We start from the raw sequence: 19243 nt of genomic DNA on the forward strand, positions 1-19243 counted from the left end.
TGTGTGACAGGTCACCGGACAACATACCGATGACAGCCCTGGACAACTGTTAACATGTCTTAGCTGCCTGTCAACCATGTCCACACATGGCAGACTGCTCAATACACCATGTTCCACATGACATGTATGTACCACACACACGAGGTGCACGGCTGACAGTGATGTCCGACAGCAGCAAGGGAAATGTACGGCATCTCTGGCCTGATGTGGTGTCTGTGTATGTATGTGGAAGCTGTACAGGTGACAACTTTCATGCTGTGACACAGTCATGATGTGCAACACATCGTATGTGGTCAAATTAAGTGACACCTCCACAAGCTGTGCACAGGCTGTTAGGATGTCCAGTGTTCCACATCTACTATATAACCATTCAACAAAGGCTATAGATGGACCGTGTGTAGACAATGTGCAGCAGGGTGTACACACATACACATCACATCTACTGTGTGTTACTACATGTCTCTGGCCATCCTCCATGGCCATGTGTGAACATGTGTTGGCCAGATGTCTGTGATGGCCATCTATGTCACCTGTCTGTGTTTTCCCATATGACATACACACATAGATGTCAGATACTCGTGTCAACAGGGTCATACAGACAAAGAGTTGTATGTTTGGTATGTGGGGTATGTTTTATTGGATAGTGTGACAATGTTGCAGTCAGACCACTACATGTCTGGGACATGTCAGCTGGCACATCACAATGTCTACACTCATTGCAGGGGCACATTCCACAATGGTGGAACATGTGGGCTGCCCATATCCCAGCTCACTGTGTAGTACTGTTTGCATACCCCACATGTGTTGTTATGATGTATAGTACATATTCATACATTGAACAACGCCTCCACCATTGTATGGACAGCTGTCCACACATCTATCAATGAGAGTTACTGTGAGGTCATGTTGTTGTTTCATTTTGTTTTTAGATATTGCACATGGGTAGCCAGTGTGATTGATGAATGCTGCGACCTGTATATCGTGACTGGACCATACATTATGTGTACATGTGTTAACTGGCCACATGGTGAATAGATCTGTTCATTCACATGCCTGATACTGATAACTGTCTCACCTGCAACAAACAGCGGTTAGATCATTATCTATGACTGTATGACAGCTACAGGGTGCACTTTGCATGTTAACACATTCGCCAGTACATTAGCATATACTACGGAGTATGCACATGTGTGCATACACAGGGTAGCATACTATAGTATGCGGCATGTGTGTAAACATACCTTGCATATGATGTTACATTACATCGTGTACAGTGACGCATGCGACTAAATGGGATATGATATTTCTATGTGCAGTAGTGACTTACCAAGCAACTCCAGGCTCTGTGGTTGGGAGACACCCACTTCCATGATGGCAGCTAGAGTTTGTGGATGATGTTCTGATGGGGTCCCCAGGCTGGCCAGTAGCTCCTTGGTAGGTGTGAGTGGGGGCTGGGTTTGTGGCCCACCACCTGTTCTACCTTTTTCCCTGGTGATTGCATTGGCACGCAGTTTAGCATGTCGGATCAGGTTCATGCAATGTCTGCGCACCTGCTGGTAGGTGCAGTTATGGCCACCCACATCATTGACCCTCCTGCAAAGTTCCTGCCACGGGTCATCACGCTGCTGGCCATGCTGTGGCAAATGGCTGAACAGTTCCTCATAGTTATCATGGAGGTATGGTATGAGTGCATCATCCTCCATGCGGCTATATGCTGGCAGTCGTGATCGAGACATTATCTGTAAGACATAATGATGGAGACAGGTCACAGCATCTCAGAGATGTACAGAGACACAGATGCACATTCATGTGTATTACATTTAGTACTTGTGAACAGTTGTCTTTGCAAATCGTCATGACACTCACACGACTGACATGTTTGTTTCACACACATGTAACACCCAATGGGTATTGGATATTATCACCATATACGTGTGTCACCTCATTACATTGCTCATACTCCATGTGAATGCTGTCGTGATGTGGCCATGTCTGTTTGCCTGTACTGGTGTTCCTACCTATCAGCACATGCCTGGATGTGTGCACATGAATGCTGTTGATGTTGATGCTGTGTATATGTCACATATCATCACATACACTGCCTTCACGGACATGGGCAGTGACAATACAGACATGCGCACGGAAACCTTTACAAGCATGTGTTTTGCCATATACATCTACACGGCACTGTACAACAGTTCAACATCCTGCCACGTATCGCCGCTGTTGCACATGTGATACACATGAGACAATGGCTATCTGGATGGTATTCGCAGGGATGGTTAACAACTATAGCATGTACGGCCAGGATCATATAGTATCCTGTATGCCCTGGGCCATGTATGGCCATAGGATGTCAGGCTTTCTAGCTGTATCCGACAGCCATGTTCCCGGCGACAGGTGAATCAATGCCACATTACTGGTCCAGACAGTCACTGATACATCTACCATGCGGTCATCGCACCATGTATGACAGAGATGACATGTACAGCTTTGCTGGACAAGGTTGCATGGTATGGCAGGAGTATGTCACATGTATGGCACAGGCATCTGTCCGGCATGTGGCGACCCTTGTACTAGGATGGTGGCTGTCCATGACATGTCTTTCAGATCAGGATATGTACGTGTAGCATGTCCAACATCACAGTGTTACGCATGTCTTTATGCAAGGTAGGCAGCATGTTGCATAGTGGAGATGAGGATTGTGAAGGCTGGTGACACCCATCCCAGCATGGCCAATACCCCTTAAAGGTGATATGTGATTCGATATTGGTCACGTGAGTGCTGAGTATGGCTGTCCAATGATCTCCATGCTCATGGATTGCACCCTGCCTCTTATGACTACCTAATAGCCCTGGTGATATCACTAGCTCAGGGAGGTAAACTGCACATCCCTTACACACGGTGTCCATAATGTTGACCGCTGCCAAGGTGGTAGTTAATGGGTACACGGTTATTAACATAGCAGTGACAATGCAATAAGCTGCTGTCAGATTGTGCACATATGTCACGCACCTCACCCACAAAGCCCATGCTGTATGTTATACACAACACTGAGTCAGCTATTACTCCTAGGTCATGGCCATTCACATTCTCACATATGCAGATGCCACCCATTTGTCTGTGTGGTATGGGCTACAATGACAGAGGAGTACAACACATTAACCCTGTTTACTGTAGCTGCCAGTGGTGTGCTATGCACATGTCACTCAGACACCTTTTGTAATTTTGCTTCTGTGAATAGGCCACTGCTAGAACACTCCTGTGACATACAATGGTACATGTAGTATACTGAGTGTAGGTGGAACACAGTATTTGTGATGATGTCCTCTGACCTGTCACAGGTATGCTTTGCGCTGTGTATACATCAGTAGTGTCATCTACATCTGTACTGCTAACAACATCTACGTTGATTAAGGTTCATAGGCTTTCAGACCATACTCAGCAGGGTGATAGTGCTGTGCCTCCCATTATGAGTGGCGTCTCTACTTTGTGGATTGTGATAACTGTTAGTGTTATCCATTCCGTATTTTCACAGACTGCCATGAACCTATGCTTTACATGGCAGTGTATGTGTTGAGCCAACTCTTTTGCCATATGTGTATTCTATGACCAGGGATTTGGATAGGTCACATGCAGCCAGAGTGTACCTTTTACCATCATAGTTATGGTTTCAGGAGCTCTGTCGTGTTCATGGATATGTGATTGTGTACCTATTGGGGGGGCAGTGAGTTGAAATTACCCAACACCCTATCTGTATTGCTTATGCATGCTCAGCACTTGTTCAGAACATGTACACACTTCTTGAGCTACTAATTACTTTATCACTCAAACCTACTCATTTCCTACGGGTAAACACAATTTGTCCTTACATTTCCAGCATGCTTGCAGTACAACAGCTGTTGCACACACTTACCTCACATATCTTGTGAGTACTGGTTGACTAGACAGGCATGTCCAAATATCAATTACCAGTGTTATTGCCTGTCTATATGATGACTGTGGGCAACATGTGGCAATATAGCAATCTGCTCATGTACACAGTCAATGCTCACCTCCTAACATATGACACTACAGCCTGTGGGAGATGCACATATGTAGCCATGCTGGAGGTAATGCTCTCTCCAACACAGAATTACCCTGACAATCATGTGGGGATGTTAAACATTTGCAGCACACACCACTAATCATATAGTCTCAGTAGATCTCCACCACCACAGGACACACATAGTAAGAGTACAACATTTGCAAAGCCTCACCATACTACTCTATGTAGGCAACAGAGGCAGCCCCCATCACCAAACACAACATCAATTGCTTATAGGCCACAGACTCATGTGTGCCCGTCAACTACAGCCAGTAGGGTGTTATAACATACACAACACACTAGTCATAGGTGACTCTGTAGGCGGTCACACTGAAGTCCCACTCAGCAGGCCACACAAGGTGATAGTCACTGACATCTGGTTGTTGGGTAACAGGATCCACAACATGACCTATGCACTCAGGTCACTCCTCAACAGGTACAATATGGCTGTCATTCTCCACGTTAGTGTGAATGCCCTGAGATGTAACTTCCTGGACTACATGTACAGGGACATGCAATAGCTCTCTGATCTTGTAGCCCAGGCAGGTATCGCCCTAGCCCTGAGAAGCATTCTGCGTTAGTCCAGACTGATGACACAGTGGAACAACGGAATTATTCACGTCAACAGTTGCATATGCAGCTGGTGTCATTCCAAGGGTATCCAGTATCTGTCTGCTTTGACTGACATGGTCAACAAACCTCAATGCTTTGCCACAGATGGCCTGCACCTGTCGGCCCTGGGATTATGGGTAACATCTCAGGCTCTTGCTGCTCCTATACTGCCTGGTTTAGTCACATTTCAGACACATATTCACCACCTGAACAAGTACAAGCAAGCAAAACCTGAGGGTATTGTTACTCAATGCTTGACATCTCCATCTCAAATGCACACATCCAAGGCACTCCTTATAATGGACCACTTTGATGTCTCTGCAGTGACCGTGACCTGCTTCTAGACTCTGGAGAACACCCCTGCACTGACAGGCTATTACACAGACCACACCTTTCAGTCATGTAACCAGGACCACAACACCCACGGCAGAGGTGTGTCCATATGTCACAGGGATGTACACACTTCTATGCTGGTGGCTTAGCACGATGCATCAGAGGCAATCCAAGTGCAACTAACTGTGGCCAGAACTGCTGTACAAATTGTAGCTTGCTACGGATTCCACAACATACCGCATGGTTAACATCCCTCATTTCTTGGTGTACTGGAAAGTAGGGTTCACACAGTAACTACTGATGTGACACTGACACTACCACACACCTAACTGTGATACCTACTCATGTACAGACACATTAGGCCAACACCGTTGTGGGTTGATAAACTCCATTCAGCTGGGTCAACATATACACACCACCACCAAGGCCAACAATATCGTAGACCTGGACATTACCAACATGTGTGACTGGTGTAACACACCTGGGGTATCCCCTCGTTGGTCAATTCTGAAAGTATGCTTATCACCCTTGTTATCCACATCACAGCACCACACCCTTCACAGAAAACACAGTACAATATTTCTACAGAGCCAACTTCACGCTTTGTATGACAGGAGTAGTAAACACCATGACACCCGTGCAGATGGACAATATAGTTACAAACGCAGAAACATTCCCAACTGCACTTCATTAGCACTTACACAACTGCATGGATCATGCTATCCCACACAGAGCCATGACAGTACCCACCACATAACGGACACCCCTCTGGGGGTCCACTGCCATGGACATACTGCACGACAGGAGGAGACAGTTGCAAAGTATGGTACACTTCCAGGGGTGGGGTAGCTCCCTAGTCAGCCTCAGTTGGATTCTGGGATCCCTTCTTACATCTTCCAACACTAGCTACATCAACATTACTGCGACACATTCAAAGGACTACCACTAAGCATTATGGAGGTATGTCACTACTCTCGATGGCAATACCCACATCTGCTCTGAAATACAATGGTTAGGCAGACACATTACAGAACCAGCTGATATTGGCAACAACCTGGCAGCTAACTTTACACCCCTCTCACACCCTAATGGGCCCACATCTATACAGGATCAATGCAGAGTCCCTGCGGTCACAACTACACCATTCAGACCTACTCTCTCTAAAGCCTGGAACACACACTCCATGTGACCATCCAACATCCCAGGCTGCGTTTTACACAAACCTCAGAATGACATGGATCCCCACTTGTGCACCAGATTCACTAGTAGCCTTGTATCAGGCATTGTGGACCCTGACTGGCACACAGCAACAGTTATCACACTCCACAGAGGTGGTGCCACAATGGACCAGAGGAACTATTGACCTATACACCTGACTAGACTGTTCTGCTAGGCTACTGAGAACATCATCATGGAAGTCCTTCACAGAGACATTGTTGGCCTCCACACCTTTGATACCACCCAGGCTGGATTTGTTAGGTCCACAACATGGCTCCTAAACCTGGTGGAGTCCTGCTAGACAGTTACCAAGGTCGTAGATGATGGTATGGGAGTCCACACAGCCTACATTGTCCTCTCAATGGCTTTCAACACTGTTCACCATTCTGGTATTGTCACTATACACATCCACCTACACAGCGACCTATACATCCTGGGATGTTATGCACAGTGGCTCACGGACAGGACACACATGGTGAGGGTAGCATACCACAGTTCCTACTGTACATCACTTACAATTGGCATACCCAAGTCCTCAGTCATAGTGACCCTCATGTTCGTTAACTACTTCCCTGAGGTGCAGTCCAGCACAGAAAGACTTTTCCTGAATAGGTTTCCAGATGACTGCAAACTAGGGGCCATGATTGTTTCACCAGCTAATATACACACCCTCCATATGGATATCACTGTGATGGATACCTGCCATCAGTAACATGGCCTCAAGCAGCATGGCAGATGGTGCGTAGACATACCCTTTGGATTACAACAATCACCCTCTGACTATCACAAAGAGGTGGTCCCCTACATACATGTGACATTATAAGGGATCATACTACACACATAGATAGCACCCACTCCTTTGATAACCTATTGCCAAGAGGGCGTGGATATCCTTCCACATGGCCACCGTGACCTGCACTGGTTTGTAGCCAGAACAAAGCCTGCCATTGTACCTCTATTCTCCTGACTTATGAAACACATTCAGGGGTACAACACCCCCTTTGGGGTGTACCTTACAGGACAGCAATGGCTTTAAATACCACAACATTAACACACCAACAGTATTACTCACCTCCAAAGGATGACGTATGCAGCACAACTACTGGAACCCCAACTGTAGTCATTTGATTACTCAGAGGTGACCTCTGCTGAACATACAAGGCCCATGTACACACCAATACTGATGGATATGCTCCACATAAGCAAAGGCCACTAAGAGCGACATGCTCTGGGATATGTACCCAAATACTACGATGAATAGCATGTGCTGGAGGGATACATTCCTGAAACAGACACCATGCTTTGGAACATGATTCCTATGTACATCAGACAGGGACCCTCACTAGCACTCTTCATGAGGTACCCCGATGGGTGGATGGGGGACAGACATGTATGCCAGGGATTACTGCAGTGGCTGTACTGTACACAGGTGCAGGAAACAAATAGCTGTGCTGTTCAAAGGCACAGGACAGTAACCTAGGGAAGTGCTGCCAGTGACAACACTGTATTAGGGCTTACAAATGGACTTGGCCAGACAGCATAGTATCTAACTGTGAATCTATGACGCTATTACATGTCCTTTGTGCATGGATAATTGAGTAGCTCTTCCATTTCAATTAGCTATCATGCTGTTACACTGTGTGGTGACTACAAGACATATGCATCCTGTTAATGTGTATTGTACAGTCCAATACACATGCCTTATGTTTGCATAATATACCAGTCATGCTATGTAAAATATTTGACTTATCTACCTACAATACTGTACTTTAGACATATTTGAAACCATATCCCATGATGCAAAGCATAATTGCACAGCAGGACCAATTTAGGCATGTTATTCTCATTATATGCCCATACATATGCCTACTGTTACTGTATATCGACATACGCTATCCTCTGTTATGGCACATACTTGCTGGACATACCCTACCACCAACAGCGGCTGGAGTGGAATTGTTATGTTTAAAGCCCTTATGTAGCATCCCTTGTGGTGTCTGAGGTGTTTACCTTGTGGCCCACAGCAGTACACACAATTTCTACAAGCATTACTATGCTCAACAAGACATCACTACATAATACCTTTTCCCACTTTCTGCATTGCGTACACTTTCATTTATACAGAACAGGCACTACATACACTAAATACTGAGTGTTCTACATACCTTCTTAGTGGTCTGAGTATACAATACTATCTGTGTTACACTTTTCCTCTTTAAACAATTCAATGGTATGAGCATACGGTTTGAATGTATGGCAAGCCATCATTTTATATGTGGATACCTGTAACATGTGGTATCCTGCCACCAACTGGTGTTCCGGAGTAAATTATTACATGCACATCAGCTGTGCAGCTACTCCATTGGCCAATTACATGGCAACAGTGGTGTATAATTGAATACTCCACTTGGGCGTTGTCCTTTTGCCCGATCTTCGAGGGAGATGGTCTGGATGTATTGTATTGTGATGAATTGCAACAGCTATATGGAGAGACACAGATACTTTGAAATCATGTCCCCCGTGGATTGTGTGTGATGCCTAGAGTAAATAGTTCTACATGTGAGTGTAGCTGTTATTTCCACCGTCTGATACGAGACTATTGCAAACGAAACCTGTAACATCGACGTCTGTTCCATTGTACAACAGCAACGATTTCACATGGCGCCATTACAAGTGTGTCTCTCACAAGGTATGTTAACACTTCTGCAGATGTCATTGAGTGAGTGGATGTTTGTGATGTTATTACAGTCTGTATTGCAATTGTTTCAGGTGTGGGGCAGATGTAGGTGGGTGTACATAGCAGATAAAGGTTTGTGGGGACTGCATTTATACACATTCCATATGTGTGTGGGGGCCCCTTCTCTAATTGAAGACCTGTCATTTAGTAGCCTAATACTATGGTTATTGCAGGCTTAGTCATTAAACCATTGTTAATTGGTTCCTACATAACATGCAGGTGATGTTGATCCTTCAATCCCTCCCAAATACATCGGTATGTACTGAACTGTTGCTACATGAAAGCTGTCTTGTGTATTTCTGTCACAAGTATTTGCACTCATTGCTGTTGTGTTGGTGACTCCTACTCTTTGTCTTGGGTTGCCACCTTTTCAATTGGCCATACTGGGACATTTGCTGGGCAAACATCAGGGATTAGAGGCCGACACAAACACTGTCAGTACAAAGGATAGAACTTACTTTTGCCCTACATTGAACCTTTTATTCTTGTAGCACTTTAGCTGCTTATTATGTTTCTTGTACAATTTATGTATTTGAGAGACGGACATAACTATTTCATGCAACTATTACTTAATATATCGGACATCACTATGTCCTACAATCACGGTACATTTGCCTTTTTTAATATTTGTTGTCAGGACACACCTGCTCAAGGAGGGACTGTCCCTCTCAAAGTGGAACAGGTGGTAACCGTATGCTTAAGGCCGGATATAACCACAACTACTGTAAAAATCTACCTCCGAGTTTGCACGAACAGACCCACGATGCAAACACACACACATTACAATCCCACAGAAACAAACACTGCACTCTCAACATGACCTTACACACACTACAGCAATCGGAACCACACTTATACACAGTACCTACCTGGACTGCAGCACTGGCGACGATAACTAAATGTCCCTTGACATCATGATAATATTACTCGCGGTTATACTGTTCAGGTACTGTGATCTTTTGGTCTTTCAGCCTTGTGATTACGCGTGTCGGTATGTAAAGCATTTGGTAGTTGGCAGTATCCTATTCATTTGTACCTCCATGGTTGTGTACATGTCGTTAACCTGTCTTTATATTCGCAGATATATGTATTTCCGTATACATCGACATACATCTCTCTATCACCCTTTCTATACCTATTTATATATATATATATATATATATATATATATATATATATATATATATATATATATATATATATATATATATATATATACATACACAGGGAGAAGGAGAGAGAGTGTACACACCTTTCGTTGGGTACATGGTGGTATATTCTGTTTGCTGAACCCCGCACTTTTGTGTTCTAACCTGTCACGATACACACCTGCCGTTGGTACATCTCGGGTAGCTTGGTGGTAGGTGAGTGTGTACATGGTTGCGTGTTCTACTCCTGCCAGTGGTTGTTTTACCTCTCAGAGCAGGCACTGTTAGTACATGACTGAATAATGCTGGTTTTACCTGTTCTGGACATCCTTGACCGTGATCTGCACAGAATTCTGCTAAGCTTAAACCTGTTTTGTGCATGTCCGTGTAGTCCTGTTTAAACGACGCTTACCGTCACTTGCCGCTGCATTAACCCACTAACATGTGCTTGCACGTGCTCTAATGACCTACATCCAACATCCATTATTTGTGCCATCGGGATTACGTTACGGACCTTGCATGACGTGGAACCGGGTACATACACGACACAGTCAGTGGCTTTACCACTTGGTTATCTGTTGTTTGTACAGGTGTTAATGGTGTTTTGTATGTGGACAGTACTACAGCTGTTCCTCCATACTGCAGTCAAATGTGTAACTCAGTTTGTTTACATATGGATGATTCCACTTCATGGTATGCCCAAGTGATGTTTAATGGATGTGCCCCAGCATTGGGAATCTATGTCAGAGTGAGCCAGACACTGTCATGTTCTACACCTTGACACAACCATAACTGGAGAATGCTGGGGTGGCAGATACCTGTCATGGGTACTCCCCATGCTTTGTCACTACATCCCTACTTGCATTATATGGAGGCCCTCATTAACACACCGGGGAATCCATGCAGAGTAGGTGAGGAACAGTGGTTACACACGTGGATCCGGATATTGGCTCTGCTCCACAGAGGGACAGTTGGTTGACCGATGGGGTGGCGATAGCAGACACATTTTGCCTAGGCTGCTGCATAGCCTCTGACAATTGGGCAAATACCTACCAATGTACCTAGGCACCTATACATACAGTATCAACATATGCTGTTAGCTTCGTTTACTATTCAGTTGTTGACTTTCCTTGTTCCAATAGCTGTAGTGTGTGCAATAGTTGAGGGCTGCCTATGTAGGATTCACACAGTAGGCCACTTATACATTACAATTTGCAGGTGGTCATGTGTGTGTGCCATCCATTTTACTGTGTGTGCAGGTGGAGAAGTGTGTCAGTCCATAGGGGCCTACACTGTCAGTGTATGTGCTATATGTTCCCTCTTTGCCAAGGCGTGGGCATATTGGGCACACCTCCGTCTGCCTACTGGGGCTGGCACAGGTTGTTTGTGGTCTGAATCCCTCTGTGCCTGTGATGGCCTTGGCAATTGCGGTGGGCTGTGAGGGCCTTCACCATTATGTCCATGCTGCAGCTGTTTCCGCAGGATCACATTATGTAGCATGGCACATACTATGAAGATGCTGGCACACGTGCTTGGAGAGTACTGCAAGGCTCCACCAGATATGTCCAAGCAACGGAACCATGATTTCAGCATCCCAAACACACGATCTATGATGATTCTGGTTTGTGCGTGTGCCTCATTATGGCATTTTTGCATGGGTGTGTGTGCATTTCTGATGGGAGTCATCATCCACAGCTCCAGTGCATAGCCAGCATCCCCCACAAGGTAGCCATATGGGATGTCCCCCCTGACAAATACCTGATACAGCTGTGAGGCATGCCAGATGTGGGAGTCATGGCAGCTTCCAGGGCTGCCAGCACACACATCCGTGATCATACCCTGGGCATTGCACATGACCTGGCAGTTGATGGAGTGGTATCCCTTGTGGTTTATGTAGCACCTATCATGGTCTCCGGGTGGTGACTTGATATGTATGTGCGTGCAGTCCATTGCACCCAGTACCTCCGGGTAGTGTGCCACATGGTGGAAGAGACGCATATTGCTGGCCAACTCCTCCTGAGTTCATGGGAAGTATATAAGCTCACTGGCATGTGGTAACATGGCATCCAGGAACTGGTGGAGTACCCTGGATGCTGATGCCTGTGAGATCCCCATAATATCTCCAGTTGGCCTTTGAAAGGTACCTGTGGCTAGTATTCTCAGGCTTACACATACCTTCGTGTCCACTGGGATGGGTTTCCCTCTGTTGTTTCTGGCTCTCAGGCGTGGCCGGCACAGCTCAACTATTTGCTGTATGATGTCCCTGTCCACCCTGTAACTCTCTACTATCTCCAGATCATGTAGCCCCTGGTAGGTTACCCTTGGTCTGAACACTCTTCTCCTCCGCTGGAGCCTGAGGTGGTTGTCAGCATCATCCTCCACAACACCTTCAGTCTCCAACACATGTTGATGAATCACAGCTATGGCAGCTCCCAACATGTACATTGTAAAAGTTCCCCGTCTGTTTACACCAATGGTGCAGTGTTTGGGAATACACAAGTGTGTGTGAGGTGCCTTCACACTTTATACTATTGTGCTTTGAACACTGATGATGTCATAGGGTGTGTATGTACATGAGGAGCTGCAGAATATCTTGTGTTTTACCACAGATACTGCTATTGTGCTGCCTTTGGTGTTACATTACATTTAGCTGCCGTGGATTACCTCTTTCCCTTGCCTCCACTTTTCTTAACGATTCCCCTCCCATTGTCTGGCATGCATCCAGCAGCCTGCTTTCTTGTTTTGTACTTTCCCGAACCAGGATTGTCTTGCCAAATGTGTTCTATTGCCAATCTACTGCAGGTTTGCTTTGCTCGGCGGTTACAGTTCTCTTTTCTTTGCAATCCAACACCTCCCCTATCCTGTTCTGCAGGTTGCTGCTAGAAGCCTTGTTAGCTGCCGTCAATTGCCCCCTGTGAGTTAATAGGTGTTAATTGCTCGGTTGTACTCCAATTACCCTACTGTAGCATTTCCTTATTGTCTTCCCCTAAACTTCCTTTTTGGGCTGTAGTACGCGGCGCGTGTGTCTGCTTACCGGGATTCAGGCACGTTTTCATCCACGTACACATGCGCTTTTGGGCACCATGTGTGCTCTCAGCTGAGCAAAGCTATACCTACATCCACGCCCCTGTCCTGTGGGTTTGCTTAGCAATGGTCAGCCCAGATTTGCATTGCTCCAATGTGCTTACAGCTGCAGTGGCACACCCCACTGCTGATGTCATGTATTCCTACAGACCACTCCTCTGTGTTGTAGCGCTGCACCGTATTGTACATCCTTAGGCTGGCGGGACGTTTGCGATTCACTATTGCTTGCCTCATTTGCATGGCATTGACTACTAATTCATAGTTACCGTGCCGAATGATGTCACAGGCCTTTAGCAACCCTTACAGCTTGGTTGTGATGTAGCATGCATACCATTGACTATTATGGTGAAATCATGATTTTTGTTACATTGCTATTTTATGAAATTTGTATATATTTTCCTTGTGTTCCTGTTTGCACACACATGCCCTACAGTTGTCCTTTGCGTTACTGTGGCCATGACATTAAATGTTATTTTGTATGTGTTGTGCATCTTTTCTTATGCCATTATCTGTATATTTAGCGATTGGCATATGTTAACTTTGTTATATACGAGTCTGGTCCACTTCCGTGGCTACCATGTTCTGTTAGTCAACATGTAAACTGTTTTTTTTTTGGTTTACATTTCTGTAGGCTTACGCTATGCCTACGCCACTTCATGAATCACTATGTACCTTCATTTGCATGCTGCAGTATGGCGCATGGGGTGATTTGCATACCTACGCCGGGAGCTGCGCAGATCTGGCGTACGTCGGTAGTGCACGTGGAATTGGATTGTACCTGAATCGCTCGGCGGACATATTTGGCATTATACCACCTACACTACGCCTGCGCCTGGCGCAAGCTTCATGAATCCTGGGGAATAATGGTAGCTAGGTTATGATGCATTAAAAAAGAGTTATCTTAGAAATAAGATGTAAAAGGATTAAATGAATATTTAGAAATACACTGTTAAGAAACCATACTACAAGGAATCCTAATTTCAAGAACACAATATCTTTCAGACTACTTTATCAAATCTTCACTGAAGGGTAAAGTGAGTATTTTGACAGCTTTACTTTAACACAAACATGGTGTGTCATTATGCGCATGTGTTTTGCTTACCATGTACAGTATGGATAGAGTTGCACAGACACAGCCGCTCAGTGAATCGCACTGAAGTCATTGATTGGTGCATTGCTCTGTTCTTGTTAATAGGAATGTATGTTTACAGTGCCATTTCCTGTTAACAGAGACCAAAATCAACAGTGTAAGGTAAATGTGACAACAATAGTGCATTATTGCTATAAAATGAATATACATCACCAAAAGCTGACTTTTGTTTTTGATCAGTGACTGTTATTTAGCATTATGTGTACCATATACATCACATAAACTACTAGCAGAAGTAGTATGCACTGGTGTTATTAAGAGTATGCAGAAAAATGTAATGGTTTTCCCTATAAATGATGTTACATAAATACCATACATTTTCCATTGCCCCATGCAAGGAGAGCAATGCATACAATTTTATATGTGTGAGTCCATTGGATGCATTTGAGCATCAGGTCCCACTATCTCAAAACAAACAAAATCACACCTTCATGGACCTAGGTCTCAAATGGTGTTGAATTTATGATTGTGTACAAGCAGAAATATTTTTCCAAGGAGCATGGTCACATTGTTTATTTTTTGAGCAGTCTCATTTTCATCATCATGCTTGATTGGCCAGATGATATAGTGTGTTATTAAACAAAAGAGGGGATTATTAGTGCCACTGTGTGGATGTGGGCTACAACTGTAGTGGCTTCACTATACATACACTGCATGGAACATAGTGGCATGCATGTGCTGATAGATTTCTACAATGTTTATAGTGCCAGGTGTATGGGTACCACTGTCTGTCAGATTAATGTCTGTTAATGGCACTGCTGCATAGCAGTATAAGGGTTGTCCAATGTGCTACACTGATATACTTGTGAACAGTTCACAAATGTTTCACCCCACTGGCCATGACTGCTGTATATAGGTGTTCAGCATATATTTAAATGAAGGGATTGATTCTGATGTAAACTGGCATTGGTGAAATATGCCATCACTGTTGTGAGTGCCATTACAGCTGGCATTGTTATTGTGAAGGTATGGCATATATGTCCATGTGTACCAATTGGTATAGTGACCATTTATTACATTTACAAATGCTGTTGCACCCTACAAGCTACTGCATTGCTCAGCCATGTCATACTAAGAAGCTCAGCAGCTTTGGAGCTGAATCAGAACTTTCTGTATTTATTTAGGTGCTGCCAGTCCACACCTTTAGTGCCACACTTTCAGATAGTGGTAGAGGACAATACACTGTCTGCTTAGATATTATGCATCACAGGTGTGAAAGCCTGCACCCACGTACATAGGTACTGTGTGATCAGTCATTTCTAGATACACTGTTGCATACTACACAGTCTGCCATTGTTCTTTAGGGTCTGTGAATTATGTAGGGCTCTAGTATGTACTTTATATCACATACAAGCCTCAGGCAATTTCTGATCATAACTAGAAATCCCCACTAAAATACAGAGCACTTGGAATATATTTAATGTATCATAGTATGGTGACTTATTAAAACATTCTCTACATGGCTATCTATAATGAAGCATGTTCAGTTGGCATTTGCCAGAAGGAGCACATCAAATGTTGAGCGTTGTCTTCTGCTGTCATATCAAAAATATTTTCTACTGCTAATCATTGTTAAGTTAATGAAAAAAGACTGCTTTTTCCTGAGATTGTACTAGTGGAATGTTTCCCTGATGACCATGTTTCTTCCTTTAAATAACTGACTGAATGAATGAATGAATGAATGAATGAATGAATGAATGAATAAAAAGAGTGCTTCAGTTTTATATATATGTGTGTGTGTGTGTGTGTGTGTGTGTGTGTGTGTGTGTGTGTGTATGTATATATATATATATATATATATATATATATATATATATATATATATATATATATATATATATATATATATATATATATATATATATATATATATATATATATATATATATATATATATATATATATATATATGCAACTGGGCAGCATTTAACTTTTAAGAGTTTTATTCACCTGAAGAGTGATCCTTTTTTTATAATTTTATACACTCAGAAATTGCTTCACCCTATTGGAAAATGAAGGTTGTCCTACAAGCATACAGATAGTGGGCCGGATTTACAAAGGCTTACACGGAGTCTAAGAGTAGTGTAAGATGGCAGACAGCCAATATGTCTGCCGAGCGATCCAGCAAGACCCGGCAGGGGCGTGAATGATAGCTTCAAAAGCTACTCTTGCACGGACAGTGTTATGTAAATTACCTCATTTGCTGCTGAAAGCTATGCAAATGAGGTCAATTTGCGATCCAGGAAACACTAAGCTATCCGTGGAAGAGTAGTGTTATTTGTAGAAATGTACTCAGTTGGTAACGGAGTACCGTTCTGAAAATAGCTAAACGGAGCTATGACAGCTCCAAATAAAGGATGCATCCAGTTGAGGAAGCATGCCAATGGCCAAATATATAGGTTGAAAATTAATAAAAATTAATTTTTATTTTTTTCCCCAATCTCCAATGTTTAAGCATAGCGCAGCACCGCACAAACATGCGGTGCTTTAAAACCCAGAAAATAATTAAAAAATAGCCAAAAATAGGCATGTTTAATAAAAAGATTATTCTGCCATGCAGGTGAATGGCAGGCTGAAGACAACATGGCTACTGAGTAGTGGTTGCTAAGGGGGGGAAGCTCAGTTTGAGAGATGTAACCAAGCATTAGTAGGCAATCCTATGCAAATGAGGATAAGGATAGTGAAACCCAATTTTCCCTGCTATGTGAGCCATGTCCCTAGAGTGTAAGTGTAGGAGTAGGGGAGTAGGGCAGTAGTAGACTAGAAGATAGGTGACATCATGGGGGGTATGTCTGAAAGACTGTAAGCTTATTGGAGCAGAGTGGTTTGTGTTTGCCATGAGTTGCTCAGGATTGCAAGAGGCATGTCTACAGTTGTCCTAGCTGAAACCCAGAAAACAAATGTCTACCCCATATATATATCTGAAATTTCTTGCAAACGTGCTTACACCGTGTGCGCGCGTGTGCGCGCCTGTAAGCCTGTGTAAGCTTGTGTGCGCGCATGTGCACCTGTCTAAGCCTGTGTAAGCCTGTGTAAGCCTGTGTGCATGAATCTGCACTCGTGTGCGCGTGTTTGCGCGGTGCTGCCCCTTGTGGAAACAGAAAGGGAAAAGGAAGGAAAAGAAGTAGTAGGAAGTTAACCAAGGAGAACTAGCAGAGCTGCCAGGTGAAATATATCATAATCAGCCAATTACAAAGGCAGTAGACTAGCCGGCCCAGCCCAGCGCTTTAAACACTGCAAACACCATTACCCCATGTTTTTTCTCAAGAACTCTGCAACACTGCAGTATACAAAGAGTAAAAACTTAAAAAGCTTAAGTCAGACAAAATGTTAGGGGCTGCTATTGCTATCATAAGCCAACATGTGCAAGATGCTGAGGGTGGTGATATTGTGAATGCTGCTGAGCAACCCACAGTGAGGAGACGGAGAAGAGTGTACAGACCCAGGTTAACCTACCAGGGGCTACATGAGCTGGAGATAGTGGAGCTCTATAGAGTGGACAGAGACCTCCTGCAGCAAATTGTTGAGTTGTGCCGGCCATGCCTCACACACAGAACCAACAGAGGGGAACCCACCCCAGTGGATACCAAGGTATGTGTTGGCCTACGAATACTAGCTACAGGTATCTTCCAGAGATAAACTGGTGATATGATAGGGGTTTCACAGGCATCAACATCCAGGGTACTGCACCATTTCCTGGATGCCCTGTCAGCACATGTCGGTGAGCATGTATATTTCCAAAATTTCTGTGAGGCATTGGCCAGCAATATGCATCTTTTCCACCAAATAGCAGAATACCCTGAGGTAGTGGGTGCAATAGACTGCATGCACATACACATCAAAGCACCACCTGGTGAGTGGGGTAGGGTCTACATCAACCACAAGAGCTTCCCCTCCATCAACTACCAGGTCATGTGCGATGCCCAGGGCATAATAATGAATGTGTTTTCTGGCTGCCTTGGAAGCTATCACGATTCCCACATCTACCATCTGAAGCAGCTGTACCAGAGATTTGCCAATGGGGACACCCTGAAGGTCACCTAGTGGGGGATGCTAGATACACACTGGAGCCATGGCTGATGACACCCATCAGAAATGCACACACACCTGAACAAAAACTCCATAATGAGGCACACGCACAAACAAGAAACATAATCGAGCATGTGTTTGGGATGTTCAAGTCACGGTTCCGGTGCCTGGACACATCTGGTGGAGCCTTGCAGTACTCACCAACTACATGTACCCAAATTGTCATAGTATGTGCCATGCTACACAATATGATCCTGCGAAAACAGCTGCAGCAGGAACAGCATGGTGCAGGGCCAAACAGCTTCCCATCATTGCCAAGGCTTCCCATCATTGCCAAGGCCTGCACAAGCACAGTGTAACTCGGAGAAGGAACAACCTGAGCCAGCCCCAGTAGGCAGAAGAAGGCGTGCCCAGTATGCCTTGGTCTTGGCAAGAGGCAACGCATAGCACATACACTGACTCAATAAGAACCCTGGAAATTACACCTCTCTCTGACTCGCACATACAATAAAAGGGATGCTTAACTTGACACTACCTGTTTTCAAACATGTATAGGGAGTGTACTATGTGCATCTGACATAGGCAGCCCTGCAGCACCAACTGAGGCATGATTGCCCTATTTTAAGCAATATAAAGCAGTGCTAAGCAAATTTTACCACTGTTTAGCATATTTAAGCACAATTGCATGGAGCTGCGCACCTCGCAAACTGGCGCAACGTTGGTCAACGTTGGGCAACATTGGGCAATGTTGAGCAAAGTCAGCTAAACATGCTCACACCTGCTTTACTGTTCCTTAACCAGTCAGGTCTGCCCAGCAGGAAAATAAAAAGCAGTGACAGGGCTCA

The sequence above is a fragment of the Protopterus annectens genome, chromosome 2.part1 (genome assembly GCF_019279795.1).
Source record: "Protopterus annectens isolate FY-2018-M chromosome 2.part1, PAN1.0, whole genome shotgun sequence".
In the NCBI taxonomy this organism is placed as follows: domain Eukaryota; kingdom Metazoa; phylum Chordata; order Ceratodontiformes; family Protopteridae; genus Protopterus; species Protopterus annectens.